This window comes from Columba livia, chromosome 1 (genome assembly GCF_036013475.1).
Source record: "Columba livia isolate bColLiv1 breed racing homer chromosome 1, bColLiv1.pat.W.v2, whole genome shotgun sequence".
NCBI lineage: Eukaryota > Metazoa > Chordata > Aves > Columbiformes > Columbidae > Columba > Columba livia.
Window position 1 is genome coordinate 115,475,793 of NC_088602.1, and position 13,433 is coordinate 115,489,225.

Consider the following 13,433-nt stretch of genomic DNA (forward strand, 5'->3'; position numbering starts at 1 on the left):
TTCCACCTTTTTCCTCTTTTCTCTCTCTTGGATCAGCTGTAGGACCAGGTGCTGTTTCCTAAGAATGGCTGCTCAGCATGTTCATGACAAATCGCCTTGAGTATATTTTATTTCTATTACGTATTTACTAGTAGTGTATTAGTATTTTATTATTTTATTAAACTGTGTTTATCTCAGTCCAAGTTTCTCCCTTCCCTTTCGATTCTCTCCCTTATTGGGCGGCGGGGGGAGGCGGTGCTGGAGAGGGGATGAGTGAGTGGCTATCGTGGTTGTATTGCTAGCTCAGTTTAAACCATGACAACTATACTTCCAAATAAATATTTTTATTTTCAGACTATTGTTTCTATTTTGTGCTGATTATGTCCGGCTTCAGAGAGAACTTTATGAGTTCTTAAGTCTTACTTTCCATTATCAGATTTTCTTTATTCCAACACTAGCTGTAAAATGTTTTCTGATAAATATATTTCACCATCATGGGCAAACCATCTTTGATTTGATGAATTTTTACTTGATTCAATTTATTCCAAGTTAGCACAAACTTCTGACCACTGATTCAAACGCTGAGAAAAATAACAGCTGAAAAACATATGCAAGTACCGCTCCTTGCTGTGGTTCACGCTCAGCCATGGGAGGTACTTGATGTTTTGTGGCTCACCTTCAGCTGCAGAACCTCAGGACTGGCTTTTTAACATTGAAACACCATATAACTTTAATTTGTGGCCTGCTTTGTTTGTTTGTTTGTTTGTTTGTTTCAGTGCAGTCCCAACAATGGATAAGCTTTTCTGAATAGACTTTGAGTACAAGACGTCTAAATAAATTTGTATTACATGAAGCCACAACTTCTACATATAAAAATGAATAAGCTTTTGTGAACAGACTTTGGGTGCAATTGTATTTAGCTACTTAGTTAAAAACAAGAATAGTAAAAAAAAAACTGCTAGACAGATTTGCATGTTATGATGCAACAAGTTCTACATATAGATAGGTCAAAATATATTTTATATATTTTTAACACTTTAAAAAAAAAGATAAAAGTTTGTAAGTGTTCATTTATAAGTTACGTTTAAGTTACCTAATTCGGATATCAGAATAGTGACCAATAATCCCCAATTAAGGGTCCTATGAATATAGTATAACTGTCTGATCAAAGAACCATAAACCTGGCCTAACTCACAAATCTAGGATTTGTACTCACATCTAGTAACAGCCTTGATATTGCCATGTAGGGCTCAATAGAAGTTCTGAGCCAGACAAGCAAAAATGCAAAACATTTTTGAGCAGACAAGCAAAAAATGTCTTTTTTGTTCCTCCTCTGCATGTAATCTGCCACTTCCATGAAAAAGAGAATTTTTGTTCCAGTTCTAGTCACGTTTTGCAAACTGCTGTGCGAGATGAAGTCATTAATATTATTCCTTACCTCCTTGATTACTTGTATGCAGAAAATGAAGAGGAAAGGAGGATGAGAAGGAAGATTGCTATTTGAAGCACTTGTATAACTAAATAACAGAACAAAAAGGTTTCTGGAGTTCCTTATGTAACATCATTTAACGCTGCTCATGGTCTGGCCTTTTAAATTATTTTAAAGACAGGTGACTGGAGCTCTATTCCTTGTTGTTGTCATTGATAAGCACAATGAATTGAAAAGTGGCAATTTTAACATGTACTTAAAAATCAGTTTTCTGCTATTTCTCATAGTTATTAATATTTAGAAATTAGCACTTCATATACATTGACTGAAAAAGTCACGCCTCATCTGAATTCATGCTTATATGCTGGAGAAACAAATGTATAGGCACATACATAGTAAAGTTTTTATCACACTGGTGGATGTTAGGTGGTAATTTGTATTATCTAATCTTAGAATGAAAACAAGTAATTTCTAGTACAGGGACTTTTTTAAGGGATATAATGTTAAAGTGGCATAGCTAATTATGGATTACTTTTCCTCCTTTTAAAGATAATTTGATTTTTGTTTGAATAGGATGAAAATTTCAAATTTGAAAGTAAATGAACAAGTTTTCTTACAGCTGAAACCATCATTCCCATAAAATAAAATACTATTCACATGCCTCTCTACAGGGTTTGTTAGCCTGGGCCAAAAATAAGCCAGGGCAGTTCTAAAATTTATACCACTATTACAAGAATTTCTGATTTCTGTTCAGCACAAAGTATAGGCAAACACTACCCATATCTGCTTAGCCTGTCAACACCACTAAATAAAGGCTGACATAATTGTGTGGTGAATATGTGGTATAGAAGAAGAAAAAAATCTTGGAGTACTTGCTAGTCGCAGCTCAGAAACAAAATTATCTCCTACAAAATTATTTCAGGCTTGGCTACTTTTACACAGATTCACATCAGTGGAAATTGAACAAGAAAACAGAAGCTCAGTACCATGGATGCAAAGGCTAGCAGCCAAATTAGGGAAACAACCAGAAGGCTCACTCTTCTGTTGTTGTCTGCCTTTAGTTTAAAAAAATCATACTAATAAATCTGCAATTTTTATCACTGTAACTGATACTACCTGGTCTTTCAAAGCATTTTTTAAAATTACATAGTTAATGAACATTCATTCCTTGCTATTCCCTGTTAAACATTTATCCTCTTCTTAGCATCTTTTCACCCTTAAATATTTATGTTTTTCAGTTTGATTCGGTAGTAGTAATAGTAGTAGTTCTCACATTCTAATTGTCTCTTTACGTATAACTGGATTATTCGGCCTCCTATATTAATGTACTTTAAAAGATGTCATTACTGTCACCTGAAGGCATTTTTCTGCAAACATCTTAATAAAGACTATTTTTTCTAAAGGAGAATATAAAGCAACCAGATCATTTAATAGGTTCAGGAAATGCAGTTGCTTGCTCATTGACAAGTTCAGATTGTCACACTGAGTGTTTGTATATCTGTCTTATTCTGAAAAAAACAACAAGCAATAACAAACAAACAAAACCCACCAAAAAAAACAACAAACCAGTCCTCTTTAAAATTACCAAAAGACTAAAGAAAAAAGTTGTTTGTGTAGTTTATCAAGGAGGAGGGTAAGAGTTGAATTGTCATTATCTACAAATATACATCCCTTAATACCAGATGATCCAGCAGACAAATGTTTAGTAAGATGTAGTAGCAGGAAACTGAAAGTATACAAAGGAGGGTAAGGACATGGTAGAGATACAGTGTGTGCTTCTTCAACTGAAGTATTTTAAATCCAATGTGGAGACTTATCTCAAAGGCACGCTGTAGCTCAGAAAAAAAGTTATGGACTTGACACAAGCACCACTGGATGAATTTCTATGGTTTGTTTTAGTCAGGAGATCAGGAAAGATCTTCTTAATGGTCTGCTCTGACCTTGAAACATCAATGTTGTTATCAAAAGCTGGTTACAGTAAACTGCACTTGACTTTAGGAAACAACAAAAAAAGACATCTAGAGACACCATTGTGCAACAAAGGAACCTTCTGTGGAAAAAATAAAAACTCAAAAAATTGTGTAGTTTTACTTTGTGTGTGTCTTAAGTAACTGTGTCAGGATCTCTCTCTTCTGTATTCTGTGATATTTATCTGTCTTGTTGTTCTTAATAAATCTTCTGTGTTTTCATTTCTTATTGGCTCCAGAAATGTTCAGCAGAATGGCTCTCTAGGAGTATTATTTTCATTTGAACTGTCATTGCTGAAAACATAAGTCAGGAAAAAAACTATCAGCATGAGAGGTATCCAGTACATGTCCTGTTTTTTAGATTCTTCCCTTAAGTCTGAACGTACCAGTCACAGATCAGAAACAAGGCAAAGCTAGGCTGACCTTTAGTTACTTGACCCTTTGTGTCCTCTCTTGTACCATGGAACATGGAAGAATACTGACATTACAACCCTGAAAAGCCATGTCCTCTCCTCTTATCCTTGGTCTTATAATTTATGGAAAGAGAACAAGACAACAGAGGTTTTATTTATCTGTATCTATATGAAAGAATATGAGAATATTCTGTATGTGTATATATATAAAAGAATACAAGATGGTATGTGTGTGAGCTGGCACAGGCAGGGAGCACAAACACCACAAAACCACAGATTAAATGAAACCAGTATATTTATTTTTGTTCCATAACCAACAAGGGCATCTCCAAAGCAGTACTGGGACAGAGGCACACAAGCAGTGATGCAGACACCATGGAGTTTGGTCCATGCCAGAGAATCAATGAACCTGATGCTTTTGCCTGTATTTCAGGGATTTACGCAGGCACAATTTACCACTGTGCTTTGATCTTTCCTGCAGCAGGGCAGGAATCTCAAGTATATTTCATAAGGTCCCTCTGAGTCTATCACAGGCCTCTGTTTATTTGAACATAGGTGGTCTAGTTGTCCAATACACAATGTCAAACAACTAAAGGTAGGATATATTTGTTTTTGATACCTCAGCTTCAAGTCACTTGAGTGTGTTTAAAATCCTCTCCAGTAATCTGTTACTTTCACACGATAGGTTTGTGGGGAAGATGAAAATCTGGAAGAACAATAGAGATAGAGACCAAGAGGCAAAGAGAATGGGCTCAAAGAAAAATGAATGAAAGAAAAATTTTAGGAAAAAAAAAGCCAAAATAACCGAGGAAAATGACACTGTTTCTGTATGTTTTGTTATAGAGCTTGTGGTTGTGACCAAGGAAGTGATGTAATATTTAACTGACATCTCAGATTTATTTATTTATTTATTTACTATTTATTGCATGTTTCCTATTTTGCCTTCACTTTGAAAAGCCAAAGGGACTTCAAGGAGGCTTGTTAATTTCAGACACTTCCTCATTAAAAAAAAAAAAAAAAAAAGTCTGAGACATACTTGCAAGACTCTTAAAAAACTAATGCAAATCTCTGAATAATTCTGGTACTTCTCAGAAGTATTAGCCTTAGACTGGAAAGAGGTTTCTTCTCTCATGCAATGAACACCTTTTGGGACTGAGATATTCCAGTGAAGGTCCAGAACCTGTTGTATCCTACAGTCTTGCCTCCCCAGAGCAGGACAGCCATTGCCACTTAAGCCATAGCCACTAACTAAAGCCACTTAAAAATGGGTTTGAAGAATGCATTGCAAGATCTACTTAAGAATTTATCTCGGGAAGGAGGCTATTTCTTAACATATGTTGAAAAACTTGTTCATAGAAAGAAGGATTCAAAACAAACTGAAACCAATGAACAGATCTATAGCTATGTTTTTTCACTGTCTTTCAAAAAAAGACACTGTTCATGCCATTAATAAGGGTGCTTGATATTAGAAATCTTTGACCCTTCTATCTCTTTTAACATTATTGCCTTCTGATTGTCCAATCCAGGAGTTATATAAGTGAATTTGCATGATAATTAGCATAGCCAGTGGTGTGTCAAACTGCTGAATGCTATACAAAACCATAAAGCATTAGTCAAAAGTTAAAGAATGTTATGAAGGGCATTTTCCAAATGCCTCTTAAACATTGACTATCTCAGAGCATCGACCACCTCTCTAGGAAGCCTGTTTCAGAGTTTGACCACACTCTCAGTAAAGAAATGCTTCCTCATGTCCAGTCGAAACCTCCCCTGGTGCAGCCTTGAGCCATTCCCACACATCCTGTGTACAGAGACCTCAGCACCTCCCTCTCCACTTCCACTCTTCAGGAAGCTGCAGAGCCATGAGGTCACCCTTCAGCCTCTTTTTCTCCAAACTAGAAAATTCCAAAGTCCTCATAAGACATTCCTTCCAGCCCTTTAATCAACTTTGTTCACCTCCTCTGGATGCACTCAAGGACCTTCACATCCTTCTTAAACTGTTGGGTCCAGAATTGCACACAGTACTCAAGGTGAGGTCGTACCAACACTAATACTGTGGGATAATCACTGGTTTTGACCATCTAGTTATGTTATGTTCAACGCACCCCAGGACATAGTTTGTCCTCCTGACTGCCAGGACACACCGCTGACTCCTGTTGAGCTGCTGTCGACCAGCACCCTCAGATCCCTTCCTGCAGAGCTGCTCTTCAGCCACTCCTCTCCTAATTTATACTTGTGCCCGTGCCCGGTGTTACTCCATCCTAGGTGAAGAATCTGGCATTTCAACTTGTTAAATTTCATCCCATTAATCATTGCCCAATGGTCCAATCTATCTAGAGCCTTATGAAAGGCATATTGTCCCTTGAGAAAGTCAACAACACCTCCTAATTTAGTGTCATCAATGAACTTACTAATGGTGCATTCAACTCCTGCATCCAGATCATTAATGAAACCATTGAACAGAACTGGCCCTAGAATTGAGGCCAATTTGATCATTATGTCAGATAATTACTTCTTTTGTATAAGAGTGGCCCTACTGAGTTAGTGTGAAGTACCACCTGATGAATTTTTTATGGTAACAAAAAGTGACTAGGAAAGGAACACAAGAGTATAAAAATAGGGTAGGTATATAATATTGCTAGAAGAAAGTTGTTAGATCTCATGTCAATGTTTGTTTTTATGTAACTGTCCAATTCCTTGTAGTATTTTTTTCCAGGTTTTGTTGGAGTTTATTTTTTGATTTACAGTTTGGTGGTGGTTTTTTTTCTTCCTCTAAACTTCTATTGTTCTTTGTGCTCTCAAATGGACTTTCTCTATTTCTCATAGCATCTAAAATTTGACATAATGCTCAGCAGAATCCTCTTTAGTGCCAAGTATTCTCTACTACACAGAAGGTTTTATTTCAGAGATCCTAGATTGTTATTTACCTTTATTGTAAGTTCATTATATATTTAACCAGATTTAGTTAGTGATTCATTGTAACCCTGAGATTATTGCTACCTATGTAGATATCTTTTACCTTATATATCTACATTTTTATTGTGATTAAGAACAGATATTACAAATAATTCGCACTAAATTTTAATTTAGTGATTCAATCTGTCAGGATAATTTTGTATGATTCTGAATTTTTTTGTCCAAATTTCCTGAATTCTGCACAATTTCACCCTGCAATTTAATATCCTTTTCAGGCATTATAATCTTATTATTTACTATGCTGCAGGTCTAGCATGTGGTACCCATTAGTACTTTTTCATGTTATACAGATAGTTTTTGTTCTTTTAAACAAGATTACAGATTTTGTTTGACAAGATACATGAAAAAAAAAAAAAAAGAAAATCCATTCTAGGATATGATTATACCTTTTCTAGATATTTATAAACAAATTTTAAGTATCCTTTCCCAGAACCTAAGCAAAGAATCAAGTTACGCTGATTCTATTGTAATTCTTTGCCATGCTCTTTATTCCTTTTTAATAAAAACTACTATGTTTCCCTTTCTCCAATCATATGACATCTCATGTATACTCTATAATTACGAAAAATATAAGCAATTTTTACTTTTCTGCTTACTAAAAATTCTACTGTGTGATCCACAGTTAGTAAGTATAAATGATCTAGGCTTTTCTGCTGCTTTTGCATATTGTAAACTAATCTATAATTATAATTCTGTACAGGTATTTTCTTCTGAGATATAACTTCCTTAGTAAACAAATATTTTCTAGGTTTTCTGATTCTGACTGACTATGTACCAAGGAGAACCTAATTTCTCTCCCTCTTCCCTCCCAAATAATGCTAAACTCTCTAAAGCCTCTTTAGTTCCACATATTTTTTGCATGCTTTTGCATTTCTTCTCCATATTATTTATTCTCACACTTCTTTTTCATAAACATGATTTTCAATTTGATTTACAAATCATTACAAAGCAATGATACTGCTTGAAATTTAAAGCCAAGATTTCTAGGAAAACAAACAAACAAACAAACAAAAACCCACAACTTATCAAACAAAACCCTTTGAATCCATAATAATTGCAATGAGTTCATTCACTCCATTCAGGACTTTACATTTTCTACCCTGTTATGACTTGAGTGGAGCATCATGTGAGACATGTGATACATTTGCACAGAGTTAACTGCCAGACAAAGACTGTGAAAAATACAATAACCATATTTATTAAAACGATTGTTGATAATACCATTACTTGTTCAAGTGCCCATTTTTCTCTAAATATCAGATGTATATTAATTATAAATCTTTATAATATGTTCTAATTTTATTACCAAATAGCTGTAAAAATATTTTAATATTATCATAATTCATACTGTTTTCTTATTACAGTATTAGCCTAGTTAACATGTGCTTGTAGTTTAATGTATCACATCATGGCACACTCATTTTGGTATTACTGTTTAGCTTAGAGCCTAATGTTGTGAACAACAGTGATATGAGTTTTGCACTGAAAGACTGGTTTGCTGTGACATCACTATCAAACCCAGTTCCCTGACAAATACGGTCAATACACTTATTTAGAGCTTAATTAGAACAGTATGAATAGGTTTAGTAGTTCCTTTTCAGAAAGTATTTGAAGAAAATGAATCTCTTGTTTGCTATATAATCCCTTTTAACCAGCAATATTTTCAGAGCTAACACTAACACATTTTAAAAACAGTATCTGGTTACCTAAGAGCCACCTGTAATGCAGGTCTGAGAGCCAGGGGTCTTTAAACCTGAACCCATCATAGATTTGCTGTGTGACTTTCAGGTTTTTCTGAGTATTATAAATAATAAGATTGACTCACATTATGAGTGTGAATATTATAGAAATCTCTGTAAATACAATGCTGCATTAAGTAGAATATTTCTGGACAGAAATCTAATGAATGCTGTGTGCATTCATTTGCAGACAGTGATAATGATGGCAAAAAAAATACAACTGACTTCTCAGACTTTTAGTTCTTTACGGCTTTCCAGACTAAAGATGGAAATTACTGTATTTCTATGCTTCTACTGTGTGTTTAATATGTGTCTTAAGATTCGTCTACCACATTTCTTTACAGCGTCCTCTTTATTACAGTATTCAGATGTGAAAATTTTTGAGACATATTTCATAGTGAGAAATATTCTGTGTATTTAGAAATGAACAGTGTTGCCACTGAAGCAGTAGGGATCATTTAAACCTACTGAAAGAGAAATGTGGGCATGGCCTACTTAATTTTTTATTTCTCTTATAATTTAATGAAGATATCTTCTTATGTGTGATCTCTACTTATTTGTAAAAAAAAAAAAGTCTAAAAGTTTAACAAGACTGTGCGCTGTACATATGTATGAGAAATACATTACTATTTGCTCTGAGGTATTTCTCTAGGAATGACGTTTTATTGCTTATATTCACTCCCATGATGTGAATTTTCTGAGGATTTGATTTGAAAGAGTAGTACTTTTACTGATGTGATATGAGGATCACATGGGTGAAAAAAGAGAAAATTAAAAAAAAATAAAAAATAAAATATTCCACTGTGTTCACTGTGTGTAAGTTCAGGAGTTTCTTCCATAGTCTCATCTCTCTGCTCCATCTGTTTCCTACGTGTATATACACATAGGTAATAATTGATTTACACATGCTTCTGGCCAAGTCCGCTTAGGCAAATAAGAAAATTGTCATTTGGGAGGTGACAGCTGGAGATGCAGGTGATCTGAAAGGGAAACATTGATTCAAAGGCCCCCAGAATATAAATATTTTTATGAAATTTAACCAAATTTTACTAAAATATTCAAATCCAACAGAATTTGCAAATGATCGCAGTATACTGAAGACCTTGTTTTGAAAATGTTGTTTACAGATGTCAAATAAGAATAAGAAAATATGGGGTTAGTTGTCAAAATCTAGGAAATTATATAAAACATACATTCATCTGTACTGCTGTGTATCAAGACATGATTTTATCTTAGTGATTAAGGCCAAATACACAGATTATTGTGCTAAAAACTGAGAATAACTTATATGCTTAGCCTATATTGAGGAAGTGAATATTTTAAAATGCCTTTCCAAGAAGATACATGCATTGTAAGACACTAAATCGTACTAGGGGTGCAAAAATATTCAACTGATAAACATAGTTTTCCCTAAGAAAATATATTTCTGTTGGTCCACTGATTTATTGTAGATTTTTTTGTTGTTGTTGGACTTTTTCTTCAGAAATAGAAAGAAAAATGTAAGAAAACAGGCATTGGTTTATTGTGAAATCTTTCATGGAAGATGCTTACTATTGCCTATCTCTCTCAAATGTCTTTATGCACTTGAAATAATAAGCAGATCTCACTAGCTTTCACATTTCCTTTAATAGACTTAGAAAGACTTATATCCATTGTTTTCCTGCTGTCTTTATAAGTAAGGTGAAAGTGTCAGAATAAGTAATGTGCCGAAGGGGTACCTGAAGACCTTTCTCTTCACTTTGTAATAAACACACTCTTCTATCTGGAGTATCCTGACTATCTGCAGAACAGAGATGCTCAATATCTTCCCTGCAAACACTATCATGCACCAAGGGGAAAAAAAAAAAAAGAGAGAGAGAAAGAAGTTTTGCTCCAATGAATTGCAGAAGCAAATAACTAGACTACAGATGGCTCTTACTAAAAAAATAGTAAATCATAAAATACCTATAGTTACCTCTACTGTCCCAAGTGACATTACAATTTTACCTTGGGCTTTCCACAATGAGAAGGGCATAGCTAATATGAATAAATACGAAATTTCATAGCAAATAATTGCTTGAGGGATGGTCTCTGTACAGTGATTGATAGATAAGGATAAAATATTTAAATAGAGTTGCTTCATTTTAATAAAAAGCAGCTGATATGGGATGTTGCCTCTGTGATGTGATTAATGGAGACACACGGCAGGAAACTTTCAAAGTGGTGCACAGGGACTTAAGCTGTATGACTCTTATTAATGCTGGTGACAGCTGAGCAGCAAGATCACTGTGTACCACTTTGAAATGTAATTTTGCTTCCATAATGGTTTACATGTTGTCTGAAATTGTTTTAAGAATTAAGCACTTGAAAGGAAGCATTTTATGCAAATTCAGTGCTTCAAAAGTGTAGTTGAAATTTTCAAGCTTGTATATCAATAATCATTTTCCTAAATTCATGTTCTTGTTCTAAAATGTCAAGGATGATGAAAAACATCTTAATATGAAGTCAGTACAAACTGTATTCTCAGCAGAGCTGATTCAAAAATAACATTTTCCTTCCATCAGACTACTGGTTTTAAAATAAATATTTCACTGAAATAAGGATGTGGGAAATACAAAATGCACAGAACAAAGACCATAGTGACATCTTCCACCCTATCTCCTACACTGCCACTCCCTGTTTTACTGCTTTTTAGTGTTATACTTTGGAAGAGTTCCGTTTGGAATGGATCACTTAATGAACATCCAAGTGGAAAAACACATCTGAATGGTGAGAAACTTTCTTAGTTTCGTGCAATGTTCTTGGATACAGCGATACTGACTGGATGCCAGTTTCTCATGGAGCTGGTAGTGGTTCACATAACTGGTAACCTGAGTAGGTGCAGGCTTGTGATGTGCTGCTGGCATCCCTTGGCCTCAGAACAAACTTGACCATCTCCTTGTAACAGAGAAGCCTGCAGGCAAGTCCTGCTGGGTACTGGCAATTAAGCCACCCTGTGTCCTTGCCTTCATCTGACCGTGCAGCAACAAGTTCTTAGATGATCATCCTTTCTGTTTGGCTGTTAAAATTATGAGTAGAATTGTCCTGTTTCAAGAAATATTGAAAGAGCTCGAAAGGCCAAAATGTCAAGGAAACTTTCCACAAGTGCATTGAATGCTGACTGGCAGCCCTTCCACATTGCACAAATTGGGGTTCCCAGAGTCTGAAGGGATGGATTGTTATCAATACTATCCTCTTTCTTTATAATGTTAGCTCTTATAAGCAATCAAATAGAATAATTTGGGTTGGAAGTGACCCTTAAAAGTCACCCAGTTCAACCCCCTCTGCAGTGACCAGGAATATCTTCAAGTAGATTATGTTGCTAAAAGCCCTGTCCAACCTGACCTTGAATGTCTCCAGGGATGGTGCATCTACCACCTCCTGGGCAACCTGTTCCAGTGTTTCACTGCTCTCATTGTAAAAAAATTCTCCGTTATATTTGGTATGAATCTCTGTTCTTTTAGTTTAAAACAACTACCCCTTGTCCTGTCACAACAGACCCTGCTAAATAATCTGTCCCCATCTTTCTTATAAGCCTCCTTTACTGAAAGGCCACAACAAGGTCTCCCTGGAGCCCTCTCTTCTTCAGGCTGAACAACCCCAACTTTTTCAGCCTTTCTTCATAAGAAAGGTTTTCCATCCCTCTGATCATTTTGTGTCCCTCCATTGGACCTACTCCAATTGAGATACAAAATCTGAATGCCTTACTTACTAGGATCATAACAAGCCAGAACCTCCACAAAATAATGAATATAGGTGTTTGTTTGACTAATGTGTTCGTTAGAAGAGAAAGAAAAAAATCAGCTGACTGATAGAGTTGTATTTTTGGAAATGTCTGGCACTCATTTTTCTTCCTACTAGAACTTCTCAGATAATATACCTTTAGTTCATACATGTTGCACATGAAAAGCCAGGACCACTACAATACAGAGAACAAATATCCTACCAGTATATTTGTAAGAAAAATGAAAAAAGATAAATAAATAAATATTTTGATTAATTTTAAATGTTTTAATTTTTTCTTCTTTTTGCTTAGTTTGCATGTATTTGATGAACTAGTCACTCCATTTTGGAAAGTATTTTAAAATTATCTAGCAACATGCTTCAAATAAATTCTGACCCTTACATATAGAAAGTCATAAATATTTTGTAAATATTAATAGTCACAGTCACAATGCCTGCTTTGTTGTCTTGAAGGTATGGTCCTACCATTGTACAAACTTTACACACACACACACACACACACACACACAAAGAGAATAGTTGTTCTTTTATATATATATTGATTTTAGAGTTATCCTTATTTTATATATTTCTTCCATTCCAGTGATTTTCTTAGTTTTTTAATTGCCACCAAATATTAAAACAAATCTTAGTTGTTTAAACACTGGATTACTTTCTACAAAATTATTTCTTTTGTTGAATGGGAATAAAAGTTCTGTGAAACTGCAAAACAATATAGCTTCCCTTACTGGTCAGGCTGCATATAAAAATTATTTTCTGCTTCTGATACACTATACAGGAACAAGAGGGCACACTGCAATTTAACACTTTAAAGCAAGTATGGTTAATCTGTTTGCTTTTCACATAGTTACTCCTCCTGCTGTGATACAAAAGATACTTTCTTCATGCTTATCGTCGTTTTTCAGCCTTTTGATTATAGAAAAAGAAATACATTTGCAATCAGAGTCTTTCTGTTTCTCTTCATTTTATTCTCTAATTAATTTTTCTTTCTTTTTAAATCTTCTTGGCTACTTTCAAATAAATCTCATGGAGAAATAAGAAGTAAAGGATAAGTAAAATCCTCCCCATTTATATTCAGTAGAAAAAAAGAAAAGCTGTACAGAATCATAAAATAGTTTGGGTTGGAAGGGACCTTCAAAGGTCATCTAGTCCAATGCCCCTGCAATGAGCA